At 36.8% G+C, this 15,436-nt stretch overlaps 1 pseudogene; it reads right to left on the bottom strand.

The window, feature by feature from the left end:
* LOC131407284 (cytochrome P450 2C9-like) overlaps positions 1–15,436 on the bottom strand; it is a 556,896-nt pseudogene that overhangs the window by 77,978 nt on the left and 463,482 nt on the right.

Genomic DNA, 15,436 nt, shown 5'->3' with positions numbered 1-15,436 from the left:
TTAATAATTTGGCTCTAGTCTCTAGATTGCTTATCATAGAACAAATTCATATTGGATAATAGGTTCAAAATTGGTGGCAATGATTTAACCCCCACTGCCAGCTCTAACGACTTATGTGGTGTTTCGCAGGGCAAGAGACTAGAGACTAGACTCGACTCACAATAGCTTAGATTGTTGTCTTGCATTTCAAATTGCGCCTTCACTTTTTTTGTTTGTTTTGGCTTCTTCTTCAATCTAAATGAATGAAAAGATAGAGTGAAAATCAGTTTTTAGCCTGACTATGATAATAGTCTTACTTTACAGGTGCACCTCTTCTAAAGAAACTTGCCTATTCCTTATAAACTCATCTATAAAATGAAGGAATTGAACTAAATTATGGTCAAATTTTAAAACGTATGCAAACTCACTGTGTTCTGTAACAGCTGCATGTGGAAATATCCTAAAATCACACAAGCTCGCACTGCCTTCCGATACTAAAACAGAACTTTGAGCCTGAATGGACACACCTTTCTAGAAGCCAATTTGACTTTCGCTTCATTCAAACAAGGAAGCAAAACGTTTTCTTTCCCTCCTTTCCTTACCTATGCTTGTGGTTTGAATACAAAACAAAAGAAAACATCTTCTTTTAGTTTATTTTCGTACAAAAAAATGAAAATAAAAATAAATTTGCTTATAGTAAGTTCTACTTATTTTTCTTAGTTTTTCTTCTGGACCAATACGGGCAACTTTTTCTTTCTTACCTGTAATCTTTCAGATATCTACTTCATCTCTCCTCTGTCTCTCTTTACTCTTCTTTCTGGAACTACACTCAGTCATTTCAACTTCTCAATATATAGAAGAGTTTCAAGATTCTTAACTTCGTTGTTCTTTCTTATATCAATGCTTAATTACCTCTAGGCTTTGCAAACACCTTTAACTCTGTGGTGATAGCTGTAATTACCATGTATAAGGATTTAAAAGAGTGGTCTCTTTTTTTATTTTTCTTTTGCTTTGCTGATAGATTTTCACTACAGAATAGTGTAAATAAAGACAGGGCGTGTGAATGGGTATCTGGAATACTGTTTTTAAATGAGCTAGGATGGACCAGTCAATTGAGGTGTGGGGGAAATGTTTGATTTTATACATGTTGGCTTTTTGGTGACATGGGGCTCTTTCAGTGGGTATTTCTTTAGAGCTTTTAAGAGTTAACTTGACTTCAATCTGAAAGACAAAGTTACAGTGTATGCTTTATTGCTTTAAAAAAATTTTTCCGTTATTTACCTCACCCTTTGATCCTACTAGTTTTCCTGAGCTATGCTACATGCAATGTGATCTGCTCCTTTATTTTCCAGAACCTTTTTGATTTTAAAGATCAGAGTTTAATTAACTCAATGAAGAAAGTAATTGAAAACGTCAGGATTTTGAGCTTTCCATGGATCTAAGCAAGGTCAAGATGCTTTCTTTCTGAGTAATAATTCATGTCCTTTTCTCTCCCGTCTAAAATTTATCTAGACCAACATTTGACATGTAGTGTTTTAACACTAAAATCCAGCCTGGAGCTCAGAGTCATCCATCTGGGAAAGACCCTGGAGATTTCTTTGTCCTATCCTTTTGTTTTATCGATGAGGAAATTAACTCTCAGAAAGATGAAGCAAAAATTTTTAAGGTTTTTTAGAAAACAAGAGTAGAAAATAGAGCCATAATCCAAGCTTGATGACTCCCTGTCCAAAGGTTTTTCCACTCTACTCCAAGGCTGTGTCTCCATAAGATATTCTGGAACTTTCAAAGGACTGCCTACACCAGTCAATAGTGGCCCACAAACCTTGTGGAAATGCTTCTGTATCTATGAGGTTGCCCTCCAATCAATACTTCAGAGAGCCGATCCTCAAACTACTGAGCCGGCCTTTCCCTGGGGATCAGGAAACACCACCTGGAAGAGAGGACATTTGGGTTTGGGGGATGGAGAATCTGGGAAATTGATATTGCCAGGAACACGCTGACAAGGGATGGGTTTGGATACTCCATTAGGGACCTTGGCAGCCTGCACATGTCTGGGTTGGGGATACTAAAATGATTAGATGTGTTTGAGTCAGAGGCACATGTCACAGTTTTATGCTGTGCTGCCTTGACATGCTTTGCACTCTGCATAACTGGTAATTAACTGAGTGAACTTAGTGAAATCACTTACCTACTGTGGTCCATGGTTACTTTATCTAGAGTTGGATATAATGATATCTTCGAAATTTTTCCGTTTCTAAAATATTGATTTTATTTCCAGAGTCAGCTCGTAGATAGAAGGAGCATTGAATAGCTGTGTGATTTATAGAAGGTTGTCCAAATTTCCTCAACCTCTCTCCTCATCTGCAAATTGTGCATCATTGTAATTCCTGACACTTAATGCCACAGGATTGTGTGAAGAATTCATTTAAAAAGTGAAAGAATTGATGTAAATTGATTATAAACAGCAAAATGATATATGGGTATAAAGAATGATGATTGCTTTAATTATAATCAGTTTTTTCTCTCAGGTTCTTTCTGAGTTCCAGTATAGAGGATTATTTTATATGCACAGCAAATTTCACCTCCAGTGTAGGGACCAGGTCATATTCATCCTTATGGTCCCAAACCCTCTTGCAGTGCTTGGTATAGGTATAAGTGTGCTCAATAATTTTATTATTTTTAATTAGATAAAGGAGGCTTCCTCTACTAAGCTTTACCATAATTTCCCCCCCTCATTCATTATATCCAGGAAACTCATAACAAGTTATTTAACAATACTAACAATTTAAATAGTTTTGTTTTGGAGAGTGTAAGGAATTCCAAGAATTCATGGACATTAACAAGCCCTGGAACTTCTTTGACTGTTTCTGGTTAAAATGGAACAGGAAAAATGGGAACTGGGATACAAAGTTCCTCCTTTTGTTCTTTCTGGAGGCATTGAGGTGACTGGGCATATACTACTTCACAGGCACTTTAAGCAGCTTCTGTGTCTATGAACCTATGTTAAGCATCATTGGGGATTTTAAATTTTGTAATGTTAAAGAATTATAGAATGTGGTCCCTGTTTTGTATGTGATAAAAGCCTAACTGAGGAAAGGCAGAATATACATATTGTTCCATCTTGGATAAAATAATCATAATTTTTTAAAAAGCAGCATATACAAAATATCAGATTTAAAGTGAAGCTGTAATAGATGGTTGAAAATAGTGCACTTAAAAGAGGTGATGGCATAAATTGGTCATAAAGGATAGAGAAGGGAGTTTTTGATTGGAAAAGTGAATTGTTAAAGAAGAGACGGAGTAGATGGAGCAAAAGGGCTTTAAATGGTTTAGTAAAACTGGGCTTTGAATTGATATGGAGTTGGAGTTTGGTATTTATGAAGTCATCTAAATACTGAGTTGGAAATTTTTAATTTGTTTAGATATAAATTTGAGCAAGAACAAGGATGTGGTAACAAGAATGAGATTGAATATGAGAGTTGAGGGAAATTAGGAAGAAATTCCGAAAGTGTTTTTGAATATAGCAAGGATGAAGTTCCAGGATCTGCTGGAGATCTCCATTTTCTAGACTTAGCATCTTGGAAGTCTGGATAATCATTACAGTCATGAAAAGGCAGAGAAGTTTGATGATAGAGGAGTCAAAATTACGTGAAGATTGTCTTCCTTTCTGCATTCTCTTTCATATAGGAAGATATTCAGTTGGACAGGTCCAAAGAAGCCAAAGGAGAAGAAAACTGTTAAAAAGTGGAATAGATCAGATTTAGTTGAAAAGGTGGATACCTGGGTGGTCTTTAGATTGGTGAAGAGTATTTTCTAGTTAGCCCTAACTAAAGAGAGCAGTTTAGTAGGAAGCAGATGATGATGGGGGAAATTTCAATATTTTGGACAAGATGTTCTATTTGAGAAGTTAAATAGAGGTGGGAAAGAGCTGGATGATAGATTTAAATGGTGGTTGGGTCAAGTGGAAAAATTGTGTGGGAAGGGAATAAAGACAGGTATGTGTGGGTGCAAAGTTTCCACTGAAATTGGAGAGTCATGAATCTGGAACACATGGAAAAGAGCTACTTCTAGAGTGCAGATGGACATTTCCTCTTCTAAAGTTACTATTACTTTAACCAACGACTCTCTGTTACACTGGGTGGAAACGGAGAAATTGGCTGGTGGGCAGGACCTGGAACCCCAAATGGGTAGAGTTTAGGATGCCAGAAGCAGTAACATTCAAAGAATTTTCAACGGAATTTGGTCTGAACTACCCGTTTCATGTGGTTTGTGGTGCAGTAATTTTGGTCAAGCATGTGGTATAGGGAAGTGTAGGAAGAAGGAAGTTTCTTTCAGTACTTGCTTTCTCCACCCCTAAGGAATGGTTCTTAACCTTTTGGAGGTCATAGCTGTTTTTGGGAATCTTCTCAGAATGTGTAGCCACCTTTCAGAAGAATTCACTAGTATGCAGCACTTGCTCTTTTGTACACATTTTGAGGGTATCATGGATGCTGTAACACCTCTTCCTTAATCCCAGGGTAAGGAGGGCTCCACGTCCTCTGGTATCTGAATTACTGAATGCTATCTCCCCAATATTATATTTAAATATAACTTCATTTCATGAACAGCATTATTTTATTTTGATTCTACCTTAATATTTTTAGGAAAGGTATAAGAAAACACTGACTCTCCCAATGCACTTGAACAGATGGGTGTATCCAGGGAGAACTTGGACTATTGTTTCTCTATATTGGGCCGTATGTAGGGCAATTATTTTGTCAAATAATTTCATCTAATCACTCCTAGGGAAAGCACAATCAATGCTCAAAACTTTACCAGTGACAACATGATAATGATTGTATCTGACCTCTCTGATGCTGAAATACGAGTAATGAACTCAATCCTGAAATATGGACTATTTCTTCTGTTGAAACATCCTAAGAGCACTGGTTTGATAATGAGAAGGAAGAATTTTGGATTAGATTAGAATAGAATTATAGAAGTTGGAAAGACATGCATAGTCGGCATGTTGATTATTATCCTTAGAAAAGTTTCATGATCATGTAAATTTCTATGCCTCTGAATGTCTTTTGTTCAAATTTAGTGGCAGGACTGGAGACAGGAAATAACATAAAAGGGAGAATAATAGGAAAGGTTGAAGGGCAGAGTGTATAGTAGGAGATGTGATAATTCTGCCAACTATGTGGAGAATCCCAATTTCATGGAAGTGACTTGAGGCAGGCACAACCAGCTTGAGTTTTCTTAGGTGTGAGTATTTTTTTCTTAAGAGGTGGCCACTTTGTTGATCAGTGTGCATTCATTCAGAATTCATTCTGCATAGTGAAATGTTCAGAGTAGTCCTCCAATGCTGGAGTTGGGAAGATGGATACTCTACTCTCCAAGACTGAAGAATGAAATAAGTTCTGGAATTTTGTGTGAAGTGGTCTCAGATGGTTTTGCAGTCTGAAAAGCCTTTTAAACAGTTAGATTCAGGAGAAGAGAATTGCCATGAGTGACAGAAGATGTAGCTAAAGTGAATAACGCTGCAATGAACACAGGGGTGCATGTTTCTTTACGCATTGGTGTTTTCAAGTTCTTTGGATAAATACCCAGCAGTGGAATAGCTGGATCGTATGGTAGTTCTAGCCTTGATTTTTTTCAGGAATCTCCATACTGTTTTCCATAGTGGCTGCACCAGTTTGCACTCCCACCAGCAGTGTATGAGAGTTCCCTTCTCTCCGCATCTTCTCCAACACATGTTGTTTCCTGCTTTGTTAATTATAGCCATTCTGATGGGCATGAGGTGATATCTCATTGTAGTTTTGATTTGCATTTCCCTGATAGTTAATGATTTTGAACATCTTTTCACGTGCCTGTTGGCCAACTGTATATCTTCTTTGGAGAAATGCAGAAATAGAAGTACAATGATGTACACCTGAAATTTATACAATGTTATAAACCAAAGTTACTGCAATAAACAAAAAATTTAAAAAAAAAAAGAAAAGAAGATGTAGCTAAAGAAAATGTACTATCCAAGAAAGCTGTGTCCATGAAAGCAGTGACTGCACGGTGAGAATGTCTGCTTAATTAAGTACTTTAATAATTTACAAATAACTTCTTTATAAAAGTTCACCTTTGAGGGAATGCTGGTGAAATATGACTGGTTGAATATACACATCTATATCAGCTCCGTCTAAAACCACGCTAAAATGACTATAAGGGAATTAAAAACAAGTACAATATTGAAAGAAAGAACTTAGAAATATTAGCCAATTAAAGATTTCAATCTATTTGTGAAAGGCAAAAAGGAAGATGGAGGAATGGGGACTAATTCAACAGAATGAAGGAATTTACAACTTAAATATCTGCAGAGGAGTTTTGCCAATGAGAAAGAAGTCAAATTACCTGCACAGAATCCTTGAGAGGCTCAGTATTTGGAAGCACCAACCCTTAAAGAAGACAAGGCATAGATGAAGCTAAAAAGACTACACAGCATGTCGAAAGTCTGCATTCTTTGTTGTTGCCTCTCCCTGTGTTGCCACCATCCTTTGCAATCACATGATGTTTGTTCCCATAGGAACTGCGACACTTACTCTTTAGAGTAAGTACTGTACTTACTCTACACAGTACTGTTGATATTTTGGATAATTCTTTGGGTCGGGCGTTGTTCTGTGCATTGTGTGATGCTTAGCAGCCTTCCTGACCTCTACACACTAGATGCCAGTAGCACCCGCAAGTTATGACACAAAAAATATCTCAAGACATTGCCAAATGTCCTTTTGGGTGGAAGTGGGCAAAAATCACTCCTGGTTAAGAACCATTCTTCTAGAGAAACTAAAACTCAGACACCCTGGACCTGGGACAGTTGGCATAGTGAAGGCAGAACGAGGTGCAGGAATGAAAATATAGGCACTGGGTGATGGTCTACATATTGAAATATGAAATCCTGGTCCCTTCCTCCATTCTGCTCTCAGTCACTCAGCAGCCAGGTAATAGAAGTTTGTAGGATTCTTTTCTACAACAAAGAAATATCCCATTGAGTTTGATTTTGCTGTGGAATTTTCACATTTGATCTTTATTTTGAGGCAAATTCTTTCTATACCTAGTTTGTTTAGAGTTTTTATCATGAAAGGGTGTTGATTTTTTCAGGTGCTTTTTCTGCATATATTGAGAGGATCATGTGATTTTTATCCTTCAGTCTGTTAATGTCGTGTGTCACATTAATTGATTTGTGGATATTGAACCATCTTTGCATCCCTGGGATAAATCCCACTTGGTCATGCTATAGATTCTTTTAATGTGATGTTAAATTCAGACTGCTAGTAATGTGTTGAGGTTTTTTTGCCTCTATGTTCATCAACAATATTAGCCTCTAGTTTTCTTTTATTGTAGTGTCCTTTTCTGGCTCTTGTATCAAGATAATGCTGACTTAGTAAAATGAAGTTGGAAGTTTTCCCTCATACCCTTTTTTTTTGGAAAAGTTTAAGAATGATTGGTGTTAATTAATTTTTAAATATTTGGTAGAATTCACCAGTAAGCCATCTGGTCCTGGGCTTTTGTTTGTTGGGAAGTTTTTGAGTATTGATTCAATCTTTTTGTTTGTTATTAACGTGTTTAGAGTTTTTATTTCTTCATAATTCAGTCTTGGTAGGTTGTATATTTCTAGGAATTTATTCATTTGTTATAGGTTATCAAATATGTTGACATGTAATATTTTACAGTAGTCTGTTATGATCCAATTTATTTCTGTGACCTCAGTTGTAATGTCTTTTCCTTCTTTTGTCATATTATTTGAGTCTTCTCTCTTTTCCTCTTAGTTAGTCAATCTAAGAGTTTATTAATTTTGTTGATCTTTTAAAAAATCAACCCTTTGTTTTATTGAGTTTTTCTATTGTTTTTCTAGTCACTGTTTCCTTTGTTTCTCCACAAATGTTTATACTTTGGGATTTGTTTGTTCTTTTTCTAGTTCATGTAGGTGTAAAGTTAGTTGTTTATTTGATACATTTTAATTTAGTAAATGTGGGTGTTGATCACTATAAACTTCCCTCTTACAAGTGCTTTTGCAGCATCCCACAGGTTTTGATATGTTGTGCCTCCATTTTTTTGTTGGTTTGTTTTATGGTGTTTTTTTCTTGAGTTTCCTTTTGATTTTTTTCTGTCACCCTTGTTTGTTCAGGAGTTTGTATTTTTATTTTCATATATTTGTGAATTTATTCAACTCCTCCTGTTATTGATTTCTAGTTCATAGCATTGTGGTTGGAAAAGATACTTGTTATGATTTAAATCATCTTAAATTTGCATGGACATGATTTGTGACCTATCATACCATCTATCCTAGAGAATGTTCTTTGTGCACTTAAGAAAAAAGTGTATTCTGCAGCTGTTGAATGACATGTTCTGTATATGTCTGCTATAGGACTGTTTGGTCTAAAGTATGGTTTAAGTCTAAGCAGTTAACAAATCACAATATTACTCTATTAGAGTTCTCTGATTCTGAGTATATGCTTGCCTTTACCAGTGTGCTGTATAAATTCATGTGTTCTCATGATTCATGTTAGTGTCCTTTTCTTTCCACTTGCAGGAATCTTTTCAGCATTTTTTGTAGAGCAGACAGTGGTGATGAATTCTCTCAGTTTTTGTTTATTTGGGAAAGTCTTTATCTCACCTTCATTGCTGAAGGATTCCTTTGCTGGTAAAGTATTCTATGTTGGCAGATTCTTTCAGCACTTTGAGTATATCATCCCATTCTCTCCTGGTCTGCAAGTTCTCTTTGAGAAATCTGCTGATAGCCTTATGGGGCATGACTTTTACGAGAGAAATATATTTTCTCTTGATGTTTCTAAGATTCTCTCTTTGTCTTTGATTTTAAGCAGTTTTATTATTTGTGTTTTGGAGAATATAATTTTGGATTGAATTTTTGGGGTGACCTATTAGCTTCATGACCTTGGATATCCAAATCTCTTGCCAGGTTTGAGAAGTTGTCAGACATTATTTCTTTAAATAACCCTTTTACTCTTTTCCCCCCTCTCTTCTCTTTCTGAGACCCTAATAATGCATATGTTCTTCCCCTTGATGCTGTGCTACAGATCCCATGAGCTTGCTTCATTTTTTTATTGTCTTTTCTTTTTACTCCTCTAAACTGATAATTTCAAATGATCTGTCTTCTATCTTTCAGATTCTTTCCTCTGCTTGTTCCAGTCTGCTATTGAAACTCTCTATTGAATTCTTCAGTTCAGTTGTATTCTTCAGCTCCAAAAGTTTTGTTTGGTTATTTTTTATGTTTTCTATTTTTAAAAACATTTTTTGAAACTATATATCATATGAAACAATATGAATTCATTAATGAAACATAAGCACTGGATACAAACACCTGACATGTTCTCCTTTCTGAAGACAAATTAAAAATATATTGTTGTCATTAATTTGCTCACTTTTAATTTAGTGTAAATATATCTGAGGTTAGTGTAAGTGTGTCTTGAAAAGAATTCAGCCATCAGTAAAAACCAAAAGATCCAAAACTTCTCAAGTTTGTGTAAATGATTCAAGAATTTTATGCTGCTTATATGTGTATTTTAAGAAAATCACATTTTAAATACTTTATTATATTTTTATTGAACTAACATTGGTTTATACATTATATAATTCTAGGTGTAGCTGTTGAAAATCTATATTGAATTCTTCCATTCATTCAGTGTATTCTTCAGCCCCCAAAATTCTCTTTGGTTCTTTTTCATGTTTTCTATCTCTTTATTGAACTTCTTATTTTATTCTTTTATTGTTGCTTAATATCATAATGTTGCTTATCTCTGCTCTCCTGAATCTCTATGAGCGTCTTTAGAACAATTATTTCTAATTCTTTTATTGGGCAATTCTTGGATCTCCATTTCTTTGGGGCCAGTTACTGGAGATTTACTGTAGTCCTTTAGTGGACTCATTTCCCCCTGATTCTTCATGATCCCTGGAACCTTGCATCGGTGTCTGTACATCTGAAAAATCAGTCACCACTTCGAGTCTTCATGGACTGATTTTGGCAGGAGAAGACTTTCACCTGTGCATGGGGGCATGCTGGAGTATGCTGTGATGCCAGGTTGAGTGGTACAGGGTGTGAAGTGTGGGAGCATGTGGCAACACTAAGTGTGGGGAGCCATGATTTCTCTTCAGCTTAGGCTGCAGGGATCCATGGCTTTGATAGCTGTGTGGACCTTGGGGAGCAATCATCGAGGTCCGCAGTGGCTGCACCAGAGGCTAGGGACCTAAGCAGGCATCAGTGGTGGCCAGAGCCAGCAGTGTGCACAAACTCAACTGCAGGGACCAGCTGCAGATCCTCTGTGTGGGCATGGCAAAATGCAGACACACATGTAGTGTGTAGGGGCCAGGGTAGGCAGCAACATTGAGACCAACTAAGGCCTCACTGGAAGTTTCAGGGGCCCTGGCTGTTGACATGCCCTCCCATGGCTGCACACTCACTCCCTAGCTGTGTGCAGGGCAATGAAGGTCTGTGATAGGGACTAGGCTGGAGGCATGCAGGCGCACAGCTGAAAGTGCTAGCTACAGGTGTATGTGGTGATGTAGGCCAGTGACAGAAGACAGGACCTGATCTGGACTCACAAACAGCTGCGGAGGCCTTGGCTGCCAGAATGCTGTCTGTGACTTCACACTATCCCCACAGTGTGTGCACTGCAATGGAGGCCAGTGATGGTGGTTGGGCTGGGGACATGCAGGTGCTCAGCTGGAGGGGCTAGGTCCAAGTGTGCACCCAGTGTGGGTGTCAGCTGTGAGGGGGTCTGTGTTGCTGCCTTGCGCTCACACAGCAGCAGAGGCCTGAGCTCGGTTCTGTTGTCATTCTCTGACTCTGGCTTGGGTGGGGCAGGGAGTGGGGAGGGACTCCAGCACTTGGCATCGGCAAATATGAATACCTGTGTGGCAAAAGCTGGTGTAATCTGCAGGGGGTCCAAGGTGGCTGTGCTGGCTCTTGGTTTTGTCAGTGGCGAAATCTGCTGAGAAGGTCTGTGAATTATAATCACTCCTGCTGTGTGGCTGCTGTTAATAGCCTCTGCTTTTCTTCCTTTTTCCCAGCCATCTCTATCATCTCAGCTTTGCCATTCTGGGTGTGGTGAAACAGAAGGTGGTGTGGTGACCTAAAAAGCTAGAGAAGCTAGCTGCTCACTTCTTCTTCCTTTCCTGGTGAGGGTAACTCTTTCTAGCTGGGAAGTTCCCTCCTGGCACAGAACAATGCCCACTTGGGGGATAGGATGATTTTTTACGTGCACTTATGCCTGTCTTCCACCTACCCACAAATTAGAATCTTGGCCAGGGGGACCATAAAGTATATTCTGTACTCAAACATTCCCATATATTCTTTGTTAAGGATTTTGATGGTCACCAAGAGCAAAAGGCAAGAAAATATGTCTTGGGTTAATAGCTCAGTTTCTTTTTGAGCTCTGATGAAGGTTTCAGGTAAAAGAATGCTCCTCCCTAAACTTTGATGTCTCTACCATCTGGGGTAAGATAGGTTATCACAAACTTCCACAACCTTCCAGCTCTCTCATGTTTGTGTATAAGAGAGAGTTAAATTAAAGCAAGTGTTTCCTACGTTCAATATTATGTTTAAAATTTCTTTAGAGTTAGATGACTTAAAAAAATCTTACATTTGAGGAAACAAAGACCCTTCAACTAGCAGCTCTGATGTCAACACACTGTGTGACTATGGGCAAAGGTCTTTGCCTCTCTGAGCCATTATTACAGTGCTCTTAAAGTAAGGAAGTAAGAAATCTCATTAGATGATTTCTAAGACCTGTTCCAGCTGAATTATTTCTATATTTCCTTTCTTTCACGAAGAGTAAAATGACCGGGCATATGACTCATCAGAAAAATTGCATAGACAAAGCTAACAGCCAATTTTCTCAGGCAAGGAGATTGCTCTGAAGAAAGTGAGAGACAGAGAGAGAGAGAGCAAGAGAGAGAAAATACGTATTGTTTTAAAATCTGCTCTTCTCCCAGGACCGGAAATGTTCTCAGACAGTATACATCAGATGTGAGATTGATCAGCTAGTAACTGCATTTCTTTAAAATCAAGTTCTTTGGAGCTTTGAATCCTGGCTTCCTGAAGTTTTAAAGATTACAAAGGGACAAAGTTTACTGAACTCTCACTTTTATTCACCCATGTTGAATTCATTGACTCAGTAACTGTTTAACATTAAACTAGTTGTTTAATGCCGAACTGAGACTGCAAGATACCTAATAATTACTCAGCACATAATAATTACTCAGAACTCTCCAGTGCAGCGTTCACAAGTTTTAAAATCAGAGTTGGTTTCTTTACCCTTGCTTAACGGTGGAAATTTGGGTGAATCCTTTCCGTTCTGCTTCTCATTTTCCTCATCTGTAAAATAGGTAAAAAATATCTGTTTCATCACTTGATTATGAAATTCAAACAATAAGATATTCACAAAAGTGCTTTACAAACTTCACAGAATGCTACAAATAAATACAATTATTCTGTTTGAATTAAGAAAAGTAATTTATTTTCTTTTAAAAAAAGCAGTTTACAATTTAAGGTACTTTATTAAAAAATCTAATTGTGCTTTCACAGAAGACTATGTTAGGTTCTTTTATGTTATTTTATTTTATTACTTTTAGTGCTGAACTAAATCTATTACGTTCTTGTGTGTGGAATCTGCACATGGTGGTCTTTCCAGACTGAGGTATTTTTGATGTAGTTTGTTCCCCATTCTCCACCGTAAGTTCTCATGCCTGGTGACTGCTTATTACTCTTGCTTCTCTGCTGCTACAGAAGCTATGGAAGGAAGCTCTTGTCTCAGGACCTCCCAGCTGACTTCCTCTAGATACACACTTCCTGTGTCAGAACTGAGCACAGTTGATTACCAACAATGTAGAAGACTAAGCAACATTGGAGGTCCTGTACTGGGCTCTATCTGTGCATGGCTGCTGAGATGGGGACTTCTTTCTCTCCAGACTGCTGTCGTATGGGCACTCATTCCTTCTGTTCTGAAATTATAATTGGCATTTGTAATGTGTCAGATGTCCTAGGGTCAAATTCCAGCCCTACCCTTTATTAACTGGGTGAGGAGATATCTGAGTCTTTCAAAGTAACTCAGCCTAAACAGTTCTATTATAAAGCATTTTTTGAAGATTAAGTGAGCTAACAGGGTGGAAAATATCTGGTACAGAAGAGCTTCTAAAATATTTCTTCGTTCAATCTTGAGGTGTTGGTTATATGCTTGCTGTATATTGATGTAGCCATATTATGAAATTAGGATATCTAAATTCAAAAAACATTGATTTTGGTTAAATGTTATCTGAAATAAATATCCAAATTTATCCAAAATACATGTTATTGATATACTTGGTAACGATGAAGAACCTTCTAGAACTATTGCCCATACCATTTAACTTTGTAGTTTTCATCATTGTTATTTTGCATTTAACTTTTGATACACAGAATTTGCTTTTAGCTTTCATGTTTATTTGGTTCGTATTGGTCATGGGGCAGTACATTCAGGGGGTGTTTCTTCTAAATACCCGTCCAATCTTTGCAGAAAATGAGAAGTCAGAGTCCCTCACCAGATGATTTTTACCTCATCCTTAATAGGCCTCATGCTTTTATATTGCCTTTAGCTGGATTGATCAGCATTTCTTCATTGCATTTTGCTTTTCCTCTCCTAAAAGGAAATGTATTTGTTTTAGGTGCTGCACTTTAATCTTTTAGCTTACAAATTTTGTATTTTAATTGTTTGTATCGATCTACATAATCAAAGATGAGAATTAGTATCAATAGCCTTACTATGAGAGGAAGTCACACAGCTCTTACAATGCTGACAAATCCCTTTATTCTATCTTTTGCTGAGAATATCTACAATTTTATAATTTTTTTCCTATAAAATAAAATAAACTTAGTAATTTGCTTATAAAAGTAACTTAAAAATTGTTTTCCTTATAAAATTAACCTAATAATATCTTTAAGCTTTACTCCCATATTATCAATCATTATTTAGACTCAAAAATTTCACTGGTCTTTTGCACATTATTCTTTTTGTATTACACATTCTCCCTTTTCTTGGATATATTTTTATTTTGTTGGACTTTTTCTCAAGTCATTATTTCCAAAATGGCTTCAAGATTAAAAAATGTGTCAATGTTTACAGGTACAAAAATGTCTGTATTTTGACCTTATATTTGAATTCTAGTTTACCTTGCATAGAATAGCAGTTTTGAAAACTATTTCCTGTCGTACATTTGAAGACTTTACTCCACTATAGTCTATCACTTGTAAGCATTGTATATGGGAAGCTTTATTCTAAACTGAGTCTCATTCTTTATAAATTCCTTTTCTTCTCCAGAACTTCTTGGGGTTTTGTTGTTGTGTTTCTTGATGTTCTCAGGTTTCACAAGATTGTGGGAGGGTGTTTTTTTTTTTCTTTTACTTTAATCCTACTGAGAACTTGGGGGATCCTTTGGATTTTTCATCAATTTAGGGAAATTTTCTTCAATTCCTTTGCTTCGTTTTACATTTGATCATTTTTTGTCTCTCCTAGAAACTCCTATTACAAATCACTAGAACTTCTAGAACTATTGTTCATACCACTTAACTTTGTTTATGGTTTTCATCATTATTATTTTGTACTCTATTTTTGGAGAAACTCTTGTTTGCCCAATAGCTTCCTGTTAACTAAATCAAACTACAGCTAAATCTATGTTATTACTAAGCATATCTGTTTATTTTAGAAAATATTTTTGCAATCATATTCTTAATTACCAAGAACTTTTCTTTTGTCTAATACCTTGTTTTTATGTGGTGAAATTTATCTGCTGATATTATACTTATTTTAATATATATTTGTTTCTCTAAGTGAACTTCTTCAGGGTTTTCTGATTTTTAATTTTAATGTTTGTTATTTGAATTTCCTCAAATATCTTTAGAGTTTTGTTCATATCTGTGAGTTTCTAGACATTTTCAAATATTTATAGTATTGAATGCTGCAGCATCTTTCCTCACCCAACTAAGATCAGGCAAGTAAGCTCTGGTTCTAGGATGCTCATTGGAAATGGATGTGCAAGGCAAGGGATGGGTGCCTGCAACCAAGGGACTATCCATTGTTGTGTTTGATTGATTTCTTTCCTTGACTTGGTAAGTTCTTATCTTCTGTCTACTGTCTGTTGACCCTACACCCTCTTTGGGAGTAACTGGTGTCAGAACTCGTGACATATATAAAAGGGCTCTGCCAAGAGAGTTGGGATATGTCTGCTTTTCTCTAAGACAAGACCAGCTCCCTATGCCCTTCTGTTTTACCCTGTCTTCTCCTTTCTGTCTCTGCATCTGGCCTTTCCATGCATCTTGTGGGAAAAGGCACTAAAAGAGTGCTTCTTTCTTCTACTCATATGATGATGAATTCTGACACAAGATATTCTCCTTCATCATCTTTGAAGATCCTGAATGCCAACCCTTTGAAAATCTGAT

Source organism: Diceros bicornis, chromosome 6 (genome assembly GCF_020826845.1).
Source record: "Diceros bicornis minor isolate mBicDic1 chromosome 6, mDicBic1.mat.cur, whole genome shotgun sequence".
Classification (NCBI taxonomy): Eukaryota; Metazoa; Chordata; class Mammalia; order Perissodactyla; family Rhinocerotidae; genus Diceros; species Diceros bicornis.
Note: the sequence above shows the minus strand (reverse complement) of the source record. Positions and strands in the feature narration are given on the sequence as shown.